Source organism: Planococcus citri, chromosome 1 (genome assembly GCF_950023065.1).
Source record: "Planococcus citri chromosome 1, ihPlaCitr1.1, whole genome shotgun sequence".
Lineage (NCBI taxonomy): Eukaryota > Metazoa > Arthropoda > Insecta > Hemiptera > Pseudococcidae > Planococcus > Planococcus citri.
Window position 1 is genome coordinate 46,720,435 of NC_088677.1, and position 25,869 is coordinate 46,746,303.

Here is a 25,869-nt window from a genome sequence, read left to right on the forward strand (position 1 = left end):
ACGGTCCTCAAATTTATAGAAAACCATTAATGTCTGGACCATTTATTAATGCGTTTGCGAGAATTTGTAATTTAGATGTATTTAAACAATTTGTAAAATTTACATAATTGGCCATAATTACAATAAAATAGCAATCAACGTTTGAAAGTAGGAAACGATATATTTAACTGTGTATAATAAACAAGAGTAAAGAACCTCAAATGACGTTTAGCCTTAATATAATCAAATTACCAAGAATTATTTATCGAGTTGAAACGAAATTTTTAACATTTTATTGTCCGAATAATCAATCATATTGCCAATTGGTTCGACTTGGTACGTGTGCTTCGTGCTACTTGCCGATCGATCGGATACTTTCTTTTTAAAAAGTTTCCCTTTCAACGAGAAACGATACGATTTCGTGTCAATCATTTGCCTTTAGATATGTTACCTATTCATGATTAACGTGTAGTGTACAATACTGCATAAATTTTTCGAATATTTTACGATTTTTTTTTTCGATATTTCGTAAAGCTTAACTTTGTAAAGGATTACTACGAACGATGTTGTCGAGATAAACATGACGGTGCCCATACGTGTTTGATACTCGAAAACTTTTTTCAAATATGTAGTAAGTATACGTATGTACAAGCGACGGTGGGAAAGAAAATTGTATATCGCAGGTATCGCGATGATTATAGTGGAGGCAAATTAGCATCATATTTCGAAAATAAAAACATTTTTGGCTACCAAAGATTTTATGATGAAAAATTGTCAAGGGTAGTCCCCTGAATAATTCCTGAGAATTACCACCCCACAGACCCCTTGCTAATTTTTTTATGGGGGGTTGAACCCCCCCCCCCAAAATGGGTTTTTTGCAGTTTTATCCTCAGGGGTTGATTTTACGTCAAAAATAGCTTTATATTTGAGTTCTACGTCAAATTTCCGATCTAGTGACATATCAACTGTCCTTCTACCTCCAAGGGGGGTGGGGCTAGAACCATTCAAATTAGAGGGGTTTTCTAAAAAACACAAAAAAGCTATCGGCACGTACGAGGGGTGAAATGGGCCCCGAGAGTGTTTGGGTTGATACTAGCTTGGAAGGTGGATACCATCGAGAAACTACCGCGTGGAAAATTTCAGATCAACACCACCTCCCCTTTTTGGGGAACACCCCTTTTCTGAAATTTTAATAACACTTTTCTCAGCCCCATTTTAACCGATTTTGAAAATTTTTCAGCATGTTATGTATATCCTCAGTAGGTATCCCCACAAAAATTTTCAACCCCCTCCTCTCATATTTACCCCTCAAAATGGTGTAAAAATGTGTCTTAGGGAGAGTTGGGGGGTAAAATGGGAATTTTGGGGAAAATAACTGAGTATTAATGAGTAGGGTGGCGTTTTCTTATGATTCGATACTGCTGAGCACGAATATGACGTCAGAATTTTTGCTACACTCACCTAGCCCTCTCCACCGCACTTAGCCCCCTCAATTTTTACTATTGTTAAAAAGCATCAAGTTAGTTGAAAAACGATATTTTGAGGGGTAAATATGAGGGGAGGGGGTTGAAAATTTTTGTGGGGATACCTACTAAGGATATACATGACATACTGAAAAATTTTCAAAATCGGTTAAAATGGGGCTGAGAAAAGTGTTATTAAAATTTCAGAAAAGGGGGGTTCCCCAAAAAGGGGAGGTGGTGTGGATCTGAAATTTTCCACGCGGTAGTTTCTCGATGGTATCCACCTTCCAAGCTAGTATCAACCCAAACACTCTCGGGGCCCATTTCACCCCTCGTACGTGCCGATAAATTTTTTATGTTTTTTAGAAAACCCCTCTAATTTGAATGGTTCTAGCCCCACCCCCTTGGAGGTAGAATGACAGTTGATATGTCACTAGATCGGAAATTTGACGTAGAACTCAAATATAAATCTATTTTTGACGTAAAATCAACTCCTGAAGATAAAACTGCAAAAAACCTATTTTGGGGGGGTTCAACCCCCCATAAAAAAATTAGCAAGGGGTCTGTGGGGTGGTAATTCTCAGGAATTATTCAGGGGACTACCCTTGACAATTTTTCATCATAAAATTTTTGGTAGCCAAAAATGTTTTTATTTTTTCTTATTTGCCTCCACTATTATGTTTATGTATTCTTAGAATATGTATTTTGAACTCAATCTCCAATTAATTTTCCATGCGATGATATAAAAATCCAGAATTTAAGAAACGATGGTATCCAAAAGCAAAGAAAAGTTGATGAAATTGTCGATGGATTCTTTTTAACTTGTTGTTGGCAAAATTGGAATCGTAACCGTAACGAACTATGTTCGGTAACTTTTAAGTTTTTATTTTTTATTAAAAATAAATTTCGGTTTCGCGATATATATATTGTTGGTTACGTATAAAATGGTTTTTTAGTTCTTTTCGTAAAATCGCGTAAACTGTTGGCTGTTAAATTATTGTTGTTTTTTCGTTGTTTTCGTTAGTTAATAAGTTCGTTCGCGTTAATATTATTCTTGTCGTCGTAAAGTAAAGTCATCGAGCTTTTTGCTCAGTCTCTTTTGTCTGGTTTATTGATCGTTAGGTCAATGACCGTTTGTAATAAATATTTACATTTATTTTGTTGAAGTTTGTTTTCGATTTGTTGAATGTTAGGCAAGTTTAATATTGTTGTGAGTCAGATTTATCGATTGTGTATCGATTTATCGTACATGGTAGCGTAGAGCGTAGTTCGTGAAAGCTCTGTTTCGCAATTCGACGTCCTGTGTGGAATTTTCTGGCTTGTGTAGCTTCAGCGTATTGGTTCGTGTAGTGTTCGACGAAGTAAATGTCGACAGTCCTGTCCTATTTGCGGTCAGGAAAATCGGTCAACGTAGACGACGACGATAGTAGTGTAGACAAGCGTAAATCGAGCGCCGAGTTTCGTGGTTTTTCTGTAAAGGAAAAACCAGAACAAAGTATACCGAAGTCAAAAGGTAAAAGTAAAGTAAACGTCGAGCACGTATCTGAGTCAGCAGGTGATACCGAAGCTGGTCCAAGTTCGTCGGGTTCCGGTGATATTTCCAACGATCCGTCGATCCCTGTTGATTCCGTTCCTCCTCCGTCTAATCCACCATCTGGTCCTCCACCTCCTCCACCTCCTGGTCCATCCGACGACGAGTCCGAAGGTAGTGAAAGTAGCGACGACGAGTCCGACGACGTAGCAGCTGTAGAATCCGATTCGAGCAGTTCGTCGAGTGAAAGTATGTTCGGTGCCGGTGATAGTCGCGTAATGGAGTCGATGGTTTTTCGCGGTACGGGCTTCGTGTCCTGGAAGAGAAAAATAAAGGTCATTTTGGCGGCCAAAGGACTTCAAACCGCGATTCTCGAAGTAAATATGTTATCGGCGCGTAAAAAAGCGAAAGCTCTCGAAATTTTAATTAGGCACGTAGCTGAGAACGTTTTCCGACTGGTCAAGGAGACAGAGGACCCGTACGTATTCTGGACGGAGCTCAACTCCTTGTACCAGGCGGAAAACCAAGCAGCAATTATCGACTGTCGAACTCGTATTTCGAAGATTGTCATCGATATGTACAAAGGTCCGAAGGAGTTCTTGGAGGCATTTTATACGTTAGTAAACGATATGGAGAGTTTGGACGTGAAATTGACTCCATCGGAAATCTATACGTATCTGATCAACGCGTTAGGCAGCTCGCCTAAGTACGAGTCAGTGCGTATGACTGCTAGAGGACTAATTCACGTCACAGCTGGAGACCCAAATCCAAAAGTGATTTCGTCGTTGCTTTTGAGTTTGGAAGATGCCTCGAAGAACTCCTCGACTTCGAAGAGTTCGACAAGTACCAGTTCAGCGATGGCCGCATCCGATCAATCCGGTAATAAAAATAATAATAGTCGTAATCGTAATCGTAATAAGTCGCGTAATCGTAGTTCGAACTCGTCCGGTAATTCGTCGAACGGTAACGGTGATCGTAACGGTAATAGTGGCTTCGTACAAGCCAAAGATCGTACCTGCTATAAGTGTCACAAACGTGGCCATATGGCCAAGTCTTGTCGATCCGCCGGAGGGAATTATAGAAACGATACCAACCCTCGGGGAAGTATCGTTTGCTATCGATGCAATCTAACCGGGCATATAGGTCGTAATTGTCCGCAGAACGGTGATTCGTCGCGTAATAACGGTGGTAACGGTTCGTCGAGTGGTACGTCGGGTACGTCTGGTACTGCAGGTTCGTCCGGTTCGTCAGGTCCTCGTCCGTCTATCGCGTTAGGTCTTTTTCCGCCGACATCTGGAAAAAAAGAAGATTTTTCGTTAGATGAAGGTCGTAGGTGTAATATCGTAGATGAATTCGTGAAAGATAGGTTCGGTCGTAGCAGTTTCGGTGATAGTATCGCGATTTCAAATTTTGGAAATTCGCGTAACGTAAATATCGGTTCGAATTATTTTTTAGGTGACTCGACCGCTTTAAACCTCGGTGAAGAAAATGCGTATGTCGAGACAAACGACGACGACGGCGTCGATTTTATCACGTTTGTCGTCGACAGTGGTGCGACTTCGCATTTTCTAAAACATCCCGGAGTCCTACTCGATGAGAGGAAAGTAAACGAGAGTTTGCAATCCGCTCATTGTGAGGTATCTCTGATGAAAGAGGGAGTTGGTAAATTGAGAGTCTTAGCCGATGACGGAAACGTCTATTGGTTAAACGAGGTATACTATGTACCTAGTCTTTCGTTTAGTCTTCTGTCCGTGTCGAAAATCGTAGCGAACGGTTATCGTTTCTTCTTCGATGAAGATCCTCGTTTGGTCGATCCTGCGGGAAATATAGTATCTAGATTAGTTCTTAACGATAATGGATTGTATACGATTCAATTTATGATCAATATACCTCCTCTCTTGTATTCTTGTTCCAATTATTCATCTGCGTTGATTACAAACGATAATAGTGACTCGACAAGTGTAGGTAATACCTCGACGACGATAGGTAATGATTCTGGAGTCGTAGTTTCGAACGTTTCAAGTGTAGGTATAGGAAATACCAGTACGTGTAGTGACAGTGATGTAAATCTGAAAAATAAAAAGAAAGTAAATAGGTTAAAAGGTGAAGGTGACATCTGGCATCGTAGGTTGGCTCATACGAGCAAGACGGTACTAGATAAGATTCCTGAGTTACGTGGATGTGATTGCCCACCTTTCAATCAGTGTCAAATTTGCTGTAAAGCAAAACAAAAGAAACATACCTATGATTCGAGTAGGTATAGGTATCCAAATCCGCTCGATCTTGTTCATATTGACGTAATGGGTCCTATTACAGAAGGACTAGAAGGCGAGCGATATTTGATTGGCTTCGTAGATGACTGTACGAGATGGGGAGTAACGTTCGGAATGAGAAGTAAAGCCGAAGTAGGTACCTACCTAAAAAAATATGTCAATATTAGTGAAACGTTATGGAATACGAAGGTTAAGCGTATAAGGTGCGACAACGCTAGCGAGTTTATCGGAGGTACCTTCAAAGAATTTGTCGATGAGAAAGGCATATCAATGCAGAACAGTGAGCCGTATGAGAAGCAGCATAATGGCACCGTCGAGCGTTTTTTCCGAACCATCCAAGAAAAAATGCGAGCTCTGTTATACGAAGGTGGGTTAACGAATAAATTTTGGCTTTACGCTGCATACACGGCGAACTACGTGTACAATCGTTTACCGCATTCTGCCTTGAACGATCTGTCACCGTACGAGCTGTGGAATCGCCGAAAGCCAGATTTATCGAGAGTAAGGTTGTTTGGAAGCGTTGCACGAGTTTTAGTACCGCCTGAAAAGAGAAAGAAAACCGATGAGAAGTCGATCGATATGGTTTTGCTCGGTTTTACCGAGACAGGTTATGTATTGTACGATGTTCTACGAAATAAATTTACGAATTCGAGTTGCGTAGAAGTAGATGAAACGCGTAAGATACACGATATCATCAACGATCATTTGATCAAAACGTCTGTAACTGTAAGTATAAATGACGTAGATATCATACCTACGAATCAGCAAGATGTACGTAGTTCGGTAGAGCCAGCTCCTGGGTGTTCATCTTGGGTAAACCCAGATGAGTTGAGCGAAGCCGAACGTAGCGGTGAAATTAACGTTGATCGTAGTATGATTGATACTTCGGTTACCGACGATCGATCCGATGATTTTGCTTGTTTTGCACTCGCTGGGGTCGATGACCTTACGTATGAAGAAGCGTTAAACGGTCCTGAAGCGAAATTTTGGCGTGTAGCGATAGATGAAGAGTTAAAGGCGATGGAGATCAAAGACGTTTGGTATTCAGCATCTGAAAAAAGCGTAAATAAAGAGAATTATTCGAAAGTAGACAGTAAGTGGGTTCTAAAGAAAAAAATCAACTCGAATGGTGGGGTGAAATTTAAGGCTAGATTGGTGTTGCGTGGTTTCAAAGACAACCATTTTTATGAGTTGGATGAAATATACGCTCCAACACCTAATCAACCGATAATACGCTCGATGCTCAATCTAGCTATGGTCAACAAGTGGCAGTTGAGACAGCTAGATGTGAGTACTGCATTTCTCAATGGAGATATAAACCGAGGTATTATGTTCAACCCACCGAAAGGGACTAACGAAGAGAAAGGTGTCGTATATATTCTCAAACGTTCGTTATATGGATTAAAACCGAGTCCCAAGTCGTGGAACGCAAAATTGAACGAGTACTTACTTTCGCTCGGTTTCGTAAGGAGTAAAGTCGATCCTTGTGTGTATTTCGATGCCGAAAATCCTCTACGTTGCGTGTTTGTCGTTTACGTAGACGATTTTCTAATTACAGGTTGCGATGATCGTCTAATTGAGTGGTTGGTCAAGCGTTTGAATGAGCGTTTTGGAATCAAAGACCTGGAACAATGCAAGAAGTTCATTGGGATGGAAATTAATCGTAGTAAAGAAAAGTTAGAAATACATCAAAATTCATATATCGAGCAGTTAGTTAATGATTACGGTTTATCTAATTCGAATAGTATCTCAACTCCAATCGAACCGGGCTTGAAGATTACCAATCTCAAGCTCGATAAAAATTATGAAACCAAAGTGCGTGGTCTCTTAGGAAGTTTAAGTTACATAGCAAGGGGAACACGTCCCGATATTGCTTTTGCTGTAAACTTTCTAAGCAGATACCAGCACTTGGCAAACAAGGAGCTATTCGAATATAGTAAGCGTATTCTCAGGTATCTACGTAGTACGTTAGACGTGAAACTTACCTACGTAATACCTGAAGTAGTCGATAAACACTCTGTAAGAGTGTACGTAGATTCGGACTTCGCTGGTGATTGTTTAGATAGGAAGTCAACGTCTGGAATTTTTGTGTTACATTATGGTAACGTAATTGACTGGGTAGTCAAGAAACAAAATTGTGTTAGTCTTTCGTCGTGTGAAGCTGAATACGTTGCGTTAAGTACGTCTGGAAAGGAAGTCTTGGCTTGGCGAAATCTGTTTGTCGAATTAGAAGTTCGTATTGACACCGTACCAGTGTATTGCGATTCTAATGCAGCGATTGCCGTTGCGAATACGGTCGAATCGAAACGTACCAGACATATAGATGTCTGTTATCATCATATACGCGATTTAGTCACAAAACAGATCGTTTACTTGCAAAAGATATCTTCGGCGGATCAACTTGCCGATATTTTAACCAAAGCCACGACACGTACCGTATTCGACAGACTCTGTGAGTCATTATTTAACGCTTAAATTAAGTCTTCGAGTCGATTTTTATGTAATTTAAGTATAGTTTAACTGAAATTTTGCTGTAAAAATATTTTTGTTTCAAAGTGTTTACAAACACCGGTAATGATAAGAAGCAACAAGTTTTACGTTTATTTTAGTGGTACGCGTGTTAGGGAAAATATTTTTATGGTGGGGTGTTGGCAAAATTGGAATCGTAACCGTAACGAACTATGTTCGGTAACTTTTAAGTTTTTATTTTTTATTAAAAATAAATTTCGGTTTCGCGATATATATATTGTTGGTTACGTATAAAATGGTTTTTTAGTTCTTTTCGTAAAATCGCGTAAACTGTTGGCTGTTAAATTATTGTTGTTTTTTCGTTGTTTTCGTTAGTTAATAAGTTCGTTCGCGTTAATATTATTCTTGTCGTCGTAAAGTAAAGTCATCGAGCTTTTTGCTCAGTCTCTTTTGTCTGGTTTATTGATCGTTAGGTCAATGACCGTTTGTAATAAATATTTACATTTATTTTGTTGAAGTTTGTTTTCGATTTGTCGAATGTTAGGCAAGTTTAATATTGTTGTGAGTCAGATTTATCGATTGTGTATCGATTTATCGTACACTTGTTAACAATTTTTTTTCAACAAAATTTGACGTTCTGAAAATAAAAAACGAAAATTACTTTTCCTCTCCTCATTTCAATTTTCAATTTGGTACTCACCCAGGCCCGTAGCCAGCGTAGGGGCAGCCGGGGCAATGCCCCGGCTAGAAAGGCTGTTTGCCCCAGGTAGCAAAAATCAAAAAAAAAATACGTTTGCCCCTACCAGCAAAATCAGAAAAAAAATTAGGAAGTGCAAAAAACCAAAAACTCAACAATGTAAAATTATGGTTATGTTCATGAAATGGCTACACTAGCATGAATTGCATTTGATAGCTCGATGGCTCGCTCGATGCGTTCACTAAATTTTAAATCAAAAATTTGATAATTTGAGTAAAAATTAGTAATTTGTGAGGATTAGAAATCCAGTACATCTTTTTGCAATTTTTTTTGAAAAGTGAGACTTTCACTTTGTGCAATTTATGGCAATTTTACATAAAAAATTGAGACTTTTACACTTCGAAAAAGCTAAAATTTTCAGTAATAGGGAAGACTTATGGACAATTTTTAAGAAAGAATAAAAATTTTTATAATTTTTTGCGAAAAACCGAGAATTTTGACAATCTTAGCAAAAAGCAAGATTGACTATTTTTGAGGAAAACCACAAATTTTTGGCAATCATAGGCCAAAAAAATGATTATTTTTTTTGCAACCTTCGGTTGAAAATGGGAGACATTTTGGTCATTGACATTTTTTTCAAGCAAAACAGGGGAATTATTAGGTAATTTTTAGAAAGGGAAATGGATATTTCTTGAATTTTTTTTACCAAAAAGTAACAATTTTTGGCAAGAAACGAGGATATTTTTGAAAATGTTGACAAAAGGTGAAATTTTGAGCTATTTTTGGCGATAAAAGTGTACCTATGTATAAGTAGGTCAACTTTCTCAAATTATTCACTTATGGATATTACTAGCATTTTTTTCTCATCAAGATAAATGCAAAAATTGAGTTTTTGAAATTAAAAAAAATAATAATAATTTGGAAAACCAAAGCTACTTATCGAAAAAGTAACCCAATTTAGTAACTTAGTTTCTTGAAAAGTGATCAAGTACGAGCCCTGAGTGAGGGCAAAAGTTTGTTTCGAGAAGTAAAGTTTTTTCAGGTGAAAAGTGCGTTTTTTGGCTTAACATTTCTCTAAAAATTTGAATGATATATTTTTTTAATGTTGTTTGGACGCGAGTCAAATTTGACTATTTTACCTCCTGACAAAATTTAAACAGAAACAGTCACAGCCAAAGAATTATTACAAGAGTTTCACAGTAAATCGCGCAGATTACAGCTGTATTAGACTCAACCCCAGCATTACACATTATGTATAATCTTTTTCTGCAATATACACACTCATTCTGTTCATTTTTTTAAAAAATTGGTTTGAAATAACGGTTGGTTGAGGGGGTTAAAGGGGGGGGGGTATGTTTCACAGATGTTCGAGCCTCAAAAAGTGCTGCCCCAGCTGATATTTCCTTCGCCCCAGCTACAGCCAGATTCTGGCTACGGGCCTGTACTCACCAATCAGTAGGTGTACCACGAATAGTTTTTTTTAGAAAAACTCATCTCCATTATCCTCACTTGACTAAATGGAGATGATTTTAGCTTCCAAGCAGAGAAAATTCGGTTCTTTTTAGGTGGAAAGTTGGGTGGTATCTTTTTTCTGTGGAGAGAGTATGCAAAAAATTACATCTCGAATCAAAAAAAAAATGAAAATACATAATATATGTGACCCGCTCTGACAAAATTTCAAAAAATGTGTTTTTTTTAAATCTGATCTTTGAACCCTTAAAATCTATTTTAAACGTCATTATTTCGGAAACTTTTTTTCATGGAAACGGTCGATTTTGTCAGAGCGGGTCTCATATATACTCTCTAAATTTGAAACAGTCAATTTCACTGCTTAGCAGTCACGACATTTTGCCTTTTTAAAGCAGTAATTTTTTTTTACTGCAAAACAATGAAAAATTACTGAATTGGTCAGTCAAAATGATTTTTTACTGACCAATTCAGTAATTTTTCACTGTTTTGCAGTAAAAAAAACTACTGCTTTAAAAAGGCAAAATGTCGTGACTGCTAAGCAGTGAAATTGACTGTTTCAAATTTAGAGAGTATCATTTTTAATAGAAATTGGATTTTTTTCAATTAAAAAAATTATTAAGTTGGAGATTGGTCCAAAATGAGTTTGTGGGCAACTTTTGAACTTGTAAATCGATTGGAATATTAAGTTTCGCAAAGATCGGGAAGCCTCGATAGATTTATTTTTTCCCCAAAAAACTTGGAAAGTAATATCAGCTTCAGGCTGTAAAAATTCAGACCATGCATTAAATTTCAAGTAGGAAACTCAAAACTGAATCAGTATTCAAATTTGATCCTTAGAATCGATTGGAATAATGCGGTTCTTCAAGAAAATAGGAGTCTTGGAAGAATTCCAGACAGCTTCGAAAAAAATCGTATCGTTCCGTAAAATAGCAATTTAAAAATTTGAATTCAGTTAACGCATGAACATGAGATTTTCTGAACAACTTTCCAAGTCGTGCAAAAAAATATTGTTCATATACTCGCTTCAATAATACCATCAGGAAAAAATTGCACAAAAAATATCAAAATAAATAATTTAGCGCGAAATAAAAAATTTATAGACCACGATAATTTCAAGAAAAAACCAAGTAGTAGTTGAGAAAATTAATTTTCCAACTCGATAATGCCATCACCCACCCACACATCACGTTCGTTAAAAAAAAGACCTAACGATTTGAAAATTTCAAAAATTCGATGAATACCCATAGTAAAGAAAATAAAGCGTACTTTTTCTTATTTATTTAAACCGATAAGCGGGTTCAGCAATCGGTCGATACGACCATTTTAAAAATGCTCGTTTAAAGGATAACTTTTCAATAGTTCTACGTTAAAAAATATCCGCACAAAACACGAATTTACCCGGCACTTCATAAATTTTAATAACTACCAAATTGTTCATAAATTTTAATGAAAACGGAAAAAGGTGGCAAAAAACGAAACGAGCGACGGTTTATTACGATTTGTTTTTAAAATGGTGCCATTTCACACCAGTAAAGTTAATTAATTTTCAGTAGTCGTACATACGTATCTTTGAATCTAAACTGCTTCCTATACCAACTGTACATTCAGTAAAACAGGGTAAAAATAGTTGAAAACCACTTAAACTCGTTTGTACATGCTTCAACTTGCGCAGGTAAGCTCGTACTTCTACAATTAAGCATTATTTGCGATTTCCCTCCAATATAAACACCATAGGAACTAGGAAGGTTGTTATAGGTATAAACCGCAGTTACACAAGAAGTAAATCGAATAGGTAACATTTGTTTGAATCGAATAGAACTTTCCTTCATCATTTCGCGTTGATTTTATTGAAACAAATGAGGTTGAATTTATTGAATTGACATTCGGGTAACGGGTAACGATAGTGTACCTATACCCAATTAACCACATCTGTTAACAAAACGACGTTAAAAATTTCAACTGGTAGATAGGTATTGAAACGACAAACCCATTAAGTATTACCTATTACCCCATAGATCTGAATACGAAAGCAGGATCCCGGTTCTTAAATGGTTTTCTATACGAACAGATCGAGTAGAAAAAACGTGTTACCGAATGAAGCACATGTAACGAGAATTCGTTCACTTGTTCGGTATAGAAGAATTTTCTCAAAGGTACAACACCATCTTATTTTAAAGAACTGTATTTTTGTTTCGTTTTCTCCGCACTTCTGTGAGTCGTTTTTCTTTTATAACAAATAGATAAAATGACGCATGAAAAGCCTCTAAATTAATGGCTTTTAAAATGTCAGCTTGTAAAAGTTACCAACAATTTGCACGAAACGAGTGACGCAACTACTCGTAGGGATACCGCGACATGGTTTGATTAGGTACAACTGTTTCCATGTACCTACAATTACAACGCCAATTTCACTGTTTATAGCGAATTTGTACGTGAAACGATACGACAAGCTGACAAAAAATTTCCCTTCAAACCCTAATGGCGTGCACGTTTCACTTGTCATTGAACTTGAAGTTGAAAAATTTCTTTGTACAATAACTGGCCCAATTTGAGTAATTTACATTTCACGAGGAAAAATCCATAGAAAATACGTGAAAGCTTTTACGAATTCCTTGTCGAAATAAAAAGAAATGTAGGTACTTAATATCACCCTAAATATTCGTTTTCAAATTGAAAGGAAAATTTTCCCCAATTCCTACATTTTAAAGCGCAAACTTATACGTAAGTAAGTAATGTTCCACTTTTCCTGATTTTGCCATTCAATAAACCAGAACATATCTACTACATTCAAAAAATAAAGTAAAAAAAACTTTCGATTACTATTACGTGACGTCCTCAGATTTAATAGTAGGTAGCTTATAAATGTTGAAAAAAGGAGTATAGTATAAAGGAGAACCTCTCCCCACGAAGTGGGGTGTCTCTTATTCATGCTTGGCGCAAATTTTTACATTGAATTTTATTGCTCCCTGCAACTGAATTGGTTTATTTATGAACTCCGGCAAATTTTGGCTTAGAAAAACTAAAATATTTTAAATTTATGTGTTAGTATCTATACCTACTTGCTTCGTTACAAACATGCATTTTGGACCCGGAAGGGTTGTTGAAATGAAGAAGAGCTGAAGCTCCAAATACTTCGAAGCTGAAGTAAAAGAAAAAAAACTCATTTGATGCGCGGTATAATTCTAGAGAAATAAACATCGAGGGAGTCATTTCTGAACTCAAAAAGAGTTATGAAGGGGGTGAGGGGTATGTGCCTCAAAATAGCACTCAAACTCACCCCCCCCCCCAAAAAAAAAACTATAGATACTTTCCTAGTTCTCAGATCACATTTACAATGTATCATTAAATGGAATGATTTATTATAATTACGATTAGATAACCTTTTTATTCGAACCAAAATTTATTGTCAATGGTGGAATAACTTATTTCGTTGATTCGCCAAAACACGAGGCAATAATTTATCTCGATAATCCGTTCAAATCTGAATTGAAAGTGATGACGAATACTTAACTGTTTTACGTGTATACGTGGGTCTCGTACACAGCAACACACTTATACAAGCAGAAAATACAATACTTCTACTACAAATAACACCAAGCAACGCCTTCAATCACTAAAAATGAGCTTTCGATGGTAACAAACCAACCTTACACATCCACTATATACCTATATCGTAATGAAGAAAAAAGAATAAAAAATCACACCATTGAAATTCTCAGCGTTCAACCAACAACCCCCTAGACCTAGTTCAGTTTTCCATTATTGTTTAAAGCGTGAAAATGTCGCCGAAAGCGACCAAACGTAAAATACTAAAATGAATATTTAATAAGAATAACAATTAACGCCACAAAAAAAGAGAAAAAAATTTCGTTATAAGCTCGGCGAAAAATATAATTAACATTTTTATTTTTGCAAGTTGAAACAAAATGAAAAGTCGTGTTCATTTGTGTGTGTATCTATGTTTTTTTTTCTCGTTTTATTCACACGAAGGAAAAAGTCGAATTAATTTTTCGTATTATTGACGCAACGGAACGACGCGACGGCCCTGTAGCAGCGTAGCAGGAGGTATTGAAGTTTACTCAAAAATGCTGGATAATTTGATTTTATTAAAATTGCTTTGTTAAACGTTTGAACTGTACATTATAATTACGTTTTGGTGTACGAGATGCATGGAGAGGAAGAAATTTCGTATTCTTCTTTTGTACCAATCTTTAACAAGATTTTTTATGCGATTGTTGAAACGACTATTAAATTATACTATATGTTGTAAGTAGTAAGTTGTCATCATCAGGCCGAAGTCCAAGTATTGTATGTAGCTATGTACCAAGTAACAAAGAAAATCTCGTTGGACGTATACTTGCCTACCTCTTTGACTAAAAATAACTTTACTACTGGGTATAGGGGTATGGGAAGTCAAATTTTAATTATTCGCATGTTACTTGTATTATAGACGTCCAAAAAATATGCGCATCTAGATTATTTATATGAAATTTCCAATAACTAAAAAATAAGACCTAAAATCTTGAATAGTTTTACTTGCCCATTTCATTTTTTTAATAGGAAAATATCAATGATCGAAAACACAAACGATCGATTTTAATCGGTTTTTTCAAGCCTTCATAATATCGGTTCGTGGTAGACTTGAACCGTCGTGGCGAATTAAAAAAAAATCTGATCATTAACTCGCCTTGAATTTCTAGATGCTAAATTTCATTGGAAAATTTTTAATGGACTTTTGGAAAATTTGAAAATCCAAAACTCTTCTGGAGATTCTAAAACAATTCAAAACCATCAGAAATTAATCTGCGGCTCGAAAATAAGGTGTACCTAAGCGTTTTAGATTTAAGTATTACCTATGTATATCTCAAATAGACTTATTTTTTATTCTTTCAAGAACCACAATTGAATTTTCAAAAATTTGCCAAAATTGTAATAAAGGTACCTAATATGGTACTTATATTATAGTTATCACTTCAAATTGATGTAAATATTTTTGCCCAATGAACCCAAAATTAAAGAAATAAAAGGTATCCAGTAAACCAGCTGAATCTTATAGGTACCTTCTTTTTGAGACACGAAATAAAATTAATTTTTAGAGCTGAAATTTTCAGGATCTTATTTTTTAGTCAATACGAGCTGATTTAAAGTTCACTATTCGAAAAATATCTAAAGTTGTTATAATGGCATCACTTTTTCAAGTGATTTTTTCAAAAACCGAAATAATACCTACACAATTCATCGGTTCAATTCATAAGAAAAAATCTCAAGAGAAGAAAGGGGAGCGATCCTCTAAATCACCTCATACTGTACAGTAAACTTCTCAAAACTTGTCGTTTTTTTGAAAATTACTCGTCTTAGGTTAGCCTAGCAATTGTAGGCGGAAATCTATATTCTTTTTTCTCGACAATGTAATAGACATATACTGAAAATCACAGCGGGTTGCCTACACAGACAACGGTAGGTACAAACCACCTAAACGACCCGATAACCACTTTAATCAATGTGAAAGGGAAAAGAAAATCGGGTAAAATCGATGGTATAAATTTTTAGCAGGGCCGGTACAAAATTATGAGAAGTAAAAGAAAGCATTTTATTAATTAAATTCTCTTAAAGTTCCAATTAATTTGGCCAGAAGAAAGGGTTTTCGTTAAAAACGAATTTGAACTTTCGTTTTACATCAGACGCGTACCTACACGCGGTAGCGATGGCGGTGTGTTGAACCTATACTGCATAGTTTTATTATTAATGCTCGGCATATTTTTCGAATTGTGCACTTGAAAGTACGACTACGAATACGAGTACACCCTATATACCATACTAATGCATGAAACACGTTTGGTAGAATTTCGTTTAATTTTACCCAATATCCACTAACTATTTGGGGTGAAATGTGACTGTTTTTGACAAATGATAGTCACTCGATTCGTGTTCTATACGGAATGACATATCTCGATACACTATCAATACACGTGTCCCTTTTTCCTCTAGTGTTTTCAAAGGAAATAAACGTTTTAATTGAATTACTTAAACAAATGAACCGAATCATTAATTCGATAAATTTCAGTCGTCACGGTGAACAGTTCCAAAAAGCTAAAGGCAGAGGCGAAAAAAAAATTACGCGTATTTTTCACAAAATCACGTTCGTCTTTGCAGTTCTAACAAAGTAAATATTTATTTATATAGGTATTAACCAATAACTAGCTAAAAAGTGTAGGTACCTATATTCGAAGAACAAACACAGATAAAATTCAAACATACAATATTACCGTTGCTATGCCAACATGAATTATCAACGGATAGGCTTTTTCCTTTTTTTTTTTAGTTTTTTTTGTTTTTTACATTCGGCATTCGGCATTCGAGAATTCGTACAACTATTAGTAGGATGTCATATTTCACGTGGTGAAATTTAAGCGCCGCTTAAATGCTTTGTGATTCAGCGACGCTATCGAAAGTACCACGTTATACTACACCGCGTAATACTACGCGAGTAGGTAGGTAGGTAGGTAGGTAGGTAGGTAGGTAGGTATACTTATAATTGTACGCGGGAACGATTCAACGTTGTGTTTTTTTTTTTTACAAATCCAAAAATGAACACTCGATTACGTACTGAATCGACGACGACGACGCTGTGTCTACGTGAACTAAGTGAAAACATGTATTGTTAAACGAATTTCCATACTATAATTCAAAGCACACGCAGTTTAAATCGGATTACCCGATGGAGTAGGAGGTGAAATGTGGTTAGCATTTTGACGTAGCGGATACAAATCATTCGGTGAAACTAAAAAGTTGAACCGAAGAGGTTAGTCTATTCTAAACACTTACAGAGCGTCCCAGTTTGGATTGGCAACTCTACCTCTGACAAATGACGAGGGAAGTCGCGGATTCCAACGAGAAAACTTTATATGTATGTATATGTGGTGTCTTGTGGAAATTGGCGAAGCCACAGACAGATAAGCATAGGTACTATTTCCAGGGAAATTTTACGTAATGGGAAATCTGAAAGTGTTGATTCGTTTAATAACTTACTGCCACTAGAAGAAGCTGTATACAAAGTGAAAATTTTGGAATGAAATTAAAATTATTTCTTAGCTCCTTCAATTTATGTAGACAAATATGTTCATTTTTCGAAACAGATACTTACCTACTACCCAGACCGACCCATGGTCTAAATTGGATTTCGGCTTTTGAATTTTTGTCTCTTCGATTTTGAACATAGACACAGACGGTACCTTCGCATAAACTTTTTTAGTTGGTACCTACGCGTGCTTGGTTGTATCCAAATCTGAAATACTGCCATCTACTCCACCGGACACCGATAATTAAAAATGCAGCGTTGCGGTGGATTTTTGTGGTTGAAGAAGGATGAAAAAATGCCCATTTGTGTGTGTGTGTGTGTGTGTTTTTTTTTTGTAAGAAAATTTTATCCTGAACATTTTTTGTGAAAAGAGATTTTGCTCTAGGTACCAAAAGAAGATGTTTTGTTGGAATTTTTTAATTTTTTGTATGGTCCGAGGGGGAAGTGGTAGGTCTAAGTACCTACATTATGTAATAAATATTGAGGATGAATTCTTAATAAGAGGTGGAGAGGAAAAATGGGCAGTAGGCAGAGGCCACTGTGATTAAATTTATTGATAGCAGTTAATTAAGTGAAACATACCTATAACTACAATTTAGACCCTTCTAGCGTTCGAGTGCATATAACCCCATAAGAAGATCTTATTCTCGATTCTTGTAGTTGTTAAGTTGAAAATTGAATCTTTTTTTTTCGATCAACGATATCACATCTGCAGCCCAAGCTCAGGATTTGAGAACGAGGCAGGAACGGCTTCCCGTTTTGTTTTTGTTCCGTTCTTTCACTGTTTCAGTTTTTTGTTGTGTCATCACTGAAATAGTCACCCCTTCAAATTTCAAATAGGCAACACGTTTGTGGTATAAAGTTTGCGGTTAGTTTTCCCTATGTTGAAGTTTTTTCAGCTACTGTCCTAACTTCCCTGTCTGAACTGGAAGAACTACCACCCCTTTCACCCTAAACAGTAAGTCTACCAGTCACGAAGACGAGATGTTGTGCTAAACGATACGAAGTAGGTAATTACGTTACTAATTCATCGTTAGCGTAGACACAAATATATGTATGTACACAAGTAATCAGTGCCTAGTTCGCTCGAATGCTTTGGTACACGCCACACGGTACGGTCTTGGATATTAAAGGTGCCTTATTCGCATGCAGGAAATTTTCGCTTACGTATCACTATCAGCACGACTGCAAAGTACCAAAATAGATAAAACACGTATTTTCTCGAGAATAATAGTCGTCTTGGATTGACATTAGCATTGTCTCCCCGAGTCTTGGCGAGATAGTATAATAATAAAAGTTCATGCCTTATACTGCGGTTTACTATACTCGTTACCTTGGTAACAAGAACAAGATAAAAATCACGCTTGTTTTTTGGTCCTATTTCTTTCTTATTTTTTTCTTTCGTAAATCTACGTAGTTAAGGTTTCGATAACACGAATATGAGTGGGGTTTTCCCTGCGACACGACAACACGACGCGACGCCATCGGTCGTCCACCACTTACCCGTACCCAACCAACTGTATCGGTATAATTATCGAAACGGATTGAGATTTCGGCGATACACTCGAGAGACGGATATTTTTTACGAAAATTTCACGCCAACGCCGGATAAAAGTTGTGTAAAATGCTCGTCGTAGTATCCTTCTTAAAAGTTCTATTGTTTTGTCGTATAAAAATGGTTTTCTAACTTTTTAATGGCGGGTTTTAAAAGCTTAGTTTTTCAATTCCGAAAAAAATTAGCGCCTAAGAAAATACCGCACGTTTTTCCGCAAAGCCACAAAAACAACAAGTTAGGTAATGTGTAATCGTATCATATTTTTTTTAAGAGGTCTTCTTTGAATGCACGCAATGGAAAAGGAACAGGAAAAATATTTTTCTATGTACGTTATTTACATGCACTGCAGAGCGGCTTTTTATACTCGTACGTGGTCACGGTCAATCCGATTACAGTACACCTTGCCAGCTGAAGTGGTAAGAATAGCGACGTAAGGTAGCACCATAAATAACAGGCAAAGTGTTCGCTTTATCTTTCGTAAGGTGGCATTTTATCTCGGATAATTTTACCATACTTTCGCAGGAAGATGTAAATCTTTACTTAGGTCATCAATTCTTGAAAGAATAAGTACATACCATATAAGTTGGGCTATTATTGGAAATGTTGATGTGGCTGTTACCTACGTTTTTCATTTTCAACAGCATTGAGCGATCATGACACGGGATAGCCGATAGGTAGTGTACTCGTATTATGGGTTGAAATTTGATTATTTTGTACGCTTTGACGTATCAATTTATCAGGAAAAAGGGGAAAAAACGTAAATCTATGGTTAGAAATTCTTGAAAGTTATTTTCTTTCTGCGTTTCTGTTTTAATATACCTACGCATTTGAAAAAGAAAATCGTCTAATAAGATTTAATAAGGAAAATGAAATTTCCCAAGAAAGGTGTTTAGGTATTTTTAGAGCGAAGAATTGTTCAAAATTTATATCAGCAAATTATCAAGTGGTTTTTTTTTTTTGTTTTTTTTTTTTTTGTTATGACCAAAAGAAGCAACCGAATTATCTATTAACAATAAAGATAGATATATACCTACAACATAGTGGGAAAACTTGAGATTTTTTTATGAGAAGGGAATTGTGTTATTGGAGGTAATCAACTCATTCCACAAATCACTGTTTTTTTTTATAAATAACTTGATCAAAAAAAGTAGATTGAAAAAAAGTGAAAAATCAACAAAAAATCATTTTTTAGACTTTTCCCCTTCAGTTTTTAAGGTCGATAAGCCAATTTACACTTACGTATTCTGATTCACTGCATTACCGGAGAAATATTCGATAGATAAGTACATATCCCGTCAATTTCAAAATTTCAAATTTCACCATCTTGCGAAAATACTAAATTTTTTAAATGGATTCTCGCCACATGTTTTTTTTTTCAAGTACATACAACCTTTTCATCTGATTTCTGATGAAAAACTAAATAAAAAATTTATGTATCACTTCGGGCAAATATGATAAACAATGAATAATTGATTGAGACTTATTATCACTTTCTTTTCTTCATGTCATGCGCACATCTATTTCAATTTAGAAAATTCCAATACATTTCCTTTTGGAATAAAAAATAAATAAAGTGCACCTAGCAGAAAAAGGAATTGAACCGTAGGACTATATAATAATTCTATAACATGTTACTATTGGCGATGTTATAGATTTATTGTATAAAATGAAAAATACGTTTGTATTCGTTTCCCTCTCTGCGTCCAAGAATTGAGGTAAAATTTTCCATTAAATTAAGAGCATATTTTTTACCAACCAAGTATACCGTAGGAATATGGGAATTTTTGAAGAGAAAAAAAGTCGGAAAGTAGGTATTTGAATGAAAATTTGAGCTTTCTGCGTTTACAACATGAATTTGAATCAATAAGGTAGTGAGTAGGTACTTTACAAGATTGTGATACGAATATAAAAAATATGATGACGTATTCCTTTCCCTCGTTCCTTAATATATAAGATAGCATAGATAGACAAGACAAATATAGACGATGAAAATTTAGTTAATTATTATTATCTACTGCTCCGTAGGTATATATTACTTAAAATCACAATAGGCTAAATGTCAGAAATAAATTTTTTCTGTCATTATAATACCAAAAATCTACACCATCAAAATTTTACATATAATTCAATTCTCGTGATAATTGATCGAGACTAAATGAAATTTTTTGCTCATTTTATGCAAAATAATCAACCATTAATGTAAGTAACTTTTATTCGGAAAAAAATCAAGAAATCGATAATTTTACCTAAAAGGGAAAAAATACAAATCAAGGGTATTTTATTGCAAGAAAACATTATCTTTCACTTGAATGAAAAAAAATCTACGGCTATTGTTCCTTTGACTTGGGTACGAATGTCTTAAATCATGCCGTCTTTAAACCAATCTAAGAATCTAAATTTTGCGATAATTTTTCCGCACAACGGAAACCTTTTGCAGTACGGCAGAGTCGACTGGAGCATTTAATTACGAAATATTTCATTCATTCAAAAGAATTCCAAGGGGCAAAATCAGAAATTCAATACCTGCCTATATCTTTAATAAAAATGTAGGCGTAGAGATTTGTAATTTCAAATGATTATAATCTTGGTCATTTAAAATTCAAAAAATAAATAAATAAAAAATAATAATAATAATAATAATAATGAAAAAATATGAAGAAATTTGAGTCGGTATTTTCAAATTGTAATTATTAATATTGATATCTCCACACAGAATACTCTAGCTCTTCCCTCTTTTAACACAAAATGAATTGGTACCTATTCAGGTAATGGTGATCCTAAAATTAGAAGTAACGAAATTTCAAAGGAAAAAAGCAACAAATCCTTATAAAGTACCATTTTATAAATAAAAATCAAATCATTTATAAATAATTGACTGATAGGTAAATTTCACCTGTATTAAATTCACGAATTTGCGACTTATTTCTTTATTTTCTGAAAAAGATATGTAGGTAGTATTTACCCAATTTAGATGCATTTCCAAAATTGGTTAAGTTCACACAGATCTGATGAATTTGGAAGTAGGTATATATAACACTCAATTTGAATATTATCTCTACAGTAAATCGCCGTTAGTCAAAAATAATAACCCTAAATCGTTATCTATAAAATTACCTATCTGTAACCTGCATCAAAATTTGCTATAATTTTCTTCAAAAAAAAAAAAAAAAAAAAAAAAAATTAAATAAAAAATAATTGAAAGAAAATCACCAGTTAATTTTTTTTACCAGACGACTATTGAAAACTCGCCCCTAGTACAAAGAGTATAAATTGAACCAATATTTACTTTTAATTTACTAAAAATGGATAACAAGTGGAGAAAAATAATTATGTACTCCTTTGACACACTGAAACGGTATTTTTTACCTGCTTTAAAAACCGTATTCGTCGTCGGATAAGTTTAATTCGATTATTTTGATTGTGTTTTCATAATATCTATAGCATCTCCATTCTCGAATCGAAGACCAACAGCGAGATGAAATGAGAAAAATTTTGTTGTGCTTCTTTATTTAATCATTAATTGAAAAACGTGACGGTCGCGTGTTTTGTTGTAATTCATCTCATGAAACGAGGTGAGAAGGACGTTATGTGTAGGTGAATGTGTACCTATATCAGGTGTACTTAGGTCCGCAAGGCTCGCTTGAAAATTATTTTCACAGATGTAGGAGCCATGGTGAGAAAATTTTTCAACGGCATTAATGTGAAATGAAACAGGCTAATAAAAAAAATGATCTAATAGCTCGAGACACTGTTTTCATGATGCCATTAGGTTGGTAGTTTATTCAGTTTAAAAAAAAACGTACCGGATGATTTATTCGTGGTGTCGAATAATTTGCCTGATAACACAGCAACCGAAAGTGCACCTTAAGTGAAAGTTGGTTTACCTACTTATTTGAGAATAAAGGAGCAATATTATGGGTGGTTGGTTTTAATTTTTTTTTCAAGTTCATAACTTTTTAGATATTTTAAACAGCTTGATTATGATTTCTTTACTTCAGGTTGCAGATCTTCGATGGGGCCTAAAATGAGAGCTCAGAAAAGGTTTTTCTCAATTTTAGCCTTAGTTTCAGTCTATCTGGAATTCGTGTAAATTTGAAAAAATTAAGAATCAATTTTCATCAAATTGAGTAAGCTTTAGAACTGAGTCTACAAGCGTAGCCTAATATTTCTATACCTACATTATTTTAACATCACCTCACTACTTTTACTTAACCAACCCCTCACTTGAGAGCCTTCCAATAAAGGTAGAAATATATCAACCCACAACACACCCACCCACCCAACTCATTAAATCCAAAATAAAATAGGTATCAAGATACCTGCTTATTATGACATCAAATTAATCGCAGAGTTAATTTTTGTGCAAATAAATCGTTTGAGTAATTTTCACCAGTCGTAGCGGTTACTTCATTACTTAGACGCTGAATAGTAAATACCTGTAGGTATATCTACCTTTGAAATTAACTTTTTGAAAAAGTGACTGGAAAATTATAATGCTATGCTTGCTGTTGATTTTCTAATTCTAATGTCAACAAAAAAGATACAAATTACCCGAATAGATATTTTCAACGTGACAAAATAGTACGATCGTTTTAATTACAAGATGGAGACGTAAAATAATTACAGAATCTTGGAATTTTCGATGTTGACACTTGGTACGAATTTTCATTTTGTATCTTAAATGAGCATGTACTATCTCTATCTACGTGTAGGTACTACACTTACGTAGTAGTCGCACCTATTTCTCGAGGAAGTAACGCGTCGTCGTTTATATAATTTACAAAATTTTATACTTAGGTAAGATTACAAATCTGGTAAAGGTAGCGGAAATTCTAACGTTCGAATCTTGAGAAATACGAACAGTGTAATTTGGTAAATAGCTAGCAAATTGTAAATTATGATTGACACTCGAAAAACCGAATAATCTGATTACTTTGATGGGGGATCGATTTTTCTTCACATGTTTTCTGTTTTTCGTGGAAGCTTTGTGGTTTGATACGGAGCGCGATATAATGATATGTGATGTTTCAAAGCGGCAACAAAGAAGCATAAGTGATGAAAAAAACTCTGGTTTAAATTTTATTTTCAATGAAAAGCCCTTGAAGTTTGAAAAGCTTTTTAAAACTTGTATAGTGGAAGGAATATAAGGCGGAAAAGTAAAATGAAAGGCAACTTAGTCATTTCGTGAAAGCAATGACGGTTGTTAAATTTTTATAAAAGAGCTTTTTCGCGCTAAAACTCGTTTCATGTAAATTATCCATATTGTGAATTTTTTTCCATAGCATCGTGTCAAAATTGTCGAAAAAAACGTTGGCTACGATATTTACATTGCTTTTGACAGGGTTAAGGTACGACTATGTAAATTATGACGACAAAATACGAGTACTGTGATTGAATACAGACCTAACAAAGCTACTACATGAAACTTAGATAGTTGAACGTTGTAAGTAGGTACCTAAAAGAGTAGGTATAGTGTAGTAAACAAATGTTTTGAATAAAACGTAACGTTTTAGAAGAAAAAAAAAGAAGCAAAAGTCGTGTTTAGAATAAAATCACTCGAGTTCAGCTTTTTAAAAGAATTATTCGTTAAAGTGAAAATCGTGTTAAATTTAATAAAATATAAACTACATAAAACTGATTATTTTTACAGTGACATATTTCCTTGGAAGATATCATGTTAACGATATTTTCCTACACAGTTCACATTTCCCTTTTCGCGTTCCTCGTGTCGATTAATTTGTCTCCTCAAATTTATATTTTCAATTTGCTGTAGTATATAAATAAGATTATGTCGTATAAGAAACATGCTTTTTAAACGTTTATGAAAAGATAATTTGAAATGAAAAAAAATAACACAAGCTTGTTTACGAAAATGAAGAGTGGTAGTTGAGTCGGTAATCGGAAAATACGTAGGTAGGTAAGTACTACAAACTCGTTTTGAATTATTCAACGCTATAAAATTTACGTACTTATAAGTAGGTAAGTAGCCTATTTTTTTGGTGTATATCTGAGAAACAAAAATCATCGCTCTTCTTGACGTAGTTAAACCTTTAAACGTCAACATTCTACAAGGCAAAGAATGAAACCATTATTTTTTTTAACGATAGGCAGATATTTAATTGCGGTTCAACATTCGATATTTTTTTCACAAATGATCGAATTTATAACCTTAAAAAGTTTTACGATACGTAAAAATTAATTGAACGAAATCGTTTTGTGGATAATGAAACTTTCGGTCGCCAATGGGCGATATCCTTTGCATCGTTAAATATTATAGGCTCATTTTATATATATTACAAGTATAAGGGATAAAGGATAGGGGATGGATTTTCATTTGTTTGGCGCTATTTCGAATTATTGCTTTTCCTTCCTTCATTATTTTTTCCATTAGGTAAGTACCTACATAAAAAAAAGCTGACTCGAAAGCGAGACAGGGTGTTGCGTCACCAACTAGATACCCCACGATAGAGGAAGAGGGTAAAAATGAGTTTCTGAATATTATGTGAAGGAGAGAAATGTTGAGTCATGAGTTCTCTTCTGCATTGTACTCATCAAACTTTTGATTTCCATTTAACATTTTGCACAAAATTTTCTGTTCGATTCTTAATCAATCAATACATATATTGCCAATTGCTTCGAATAATTTGGAAAGGGGCAATTTATTTCGCATTGCTGTACATTTGGTTGCATACAACAAGTCCACAAGGAATCTTACAAATGGTGACGCAGCAAATTCTTTGTATTTCGAAGCACACGTTGACGATAATTTTGTTTCAACAAATCCACGATATACAACGTTTATGGCGCTGGGAAAGCCACAGACTTGCTTATTTATTTTCAGAAAGTAATGGTCTCGTCCCCCAGAAAAAATCCACGGAACTGCCTGTTTAGAAACATGCCACAAATTTATTTTTCTCTGAAGTTTAGAGAACAATTATCATCGTAATGAAAGGCATGGCGAGAAATAGCGATTTTTTAGAGTTAATGGCACCTATTCCGTGCCAAATGGAAGCTCTCAGCACGCCAAATTACTGAAATAATTTTCGAAACGGAGATGTTAAAAGCTCAAAAATGAAGAAGGTTCAACTTATGCCATCGATATTTTAGATGAAAGACACCGTTTCCGCGTCAATGGGTATTTCTTCCTGGAAGATATAGCCTATTAATGATGTACTCGTATGGTGTAGGTACATGATGTCTGCCTGTGACTAGGAAATGCATCGTTGATTTCTACAAAGACCGTGTTATGTCCCTTTACTTTCATATTTTTTTAAACCTAGAACCAATAACTTAAGGAGAACATTTTATTTTCAGTTTATCGGAAGACTTGGCCAGTGATTGATATTGTTTTCTT

At 35.0% G+C, this 25,869-nt stretch overlaps 1 protein-coding gene across 2 annotated transcripts in view; it reads right to left on the minus strand.

The window, feature by feature from the left end:
• The window catches only part of LOC135832324 (calcium/calmodulin-dependent protein kinase kinase 1), a 93,060-nt gene that overhangs the window by 21,794 nt on the left and 45,397 nt on the right, over positions 1 to 25,869 (minus strand). The window lies entirely within an intron of this gene.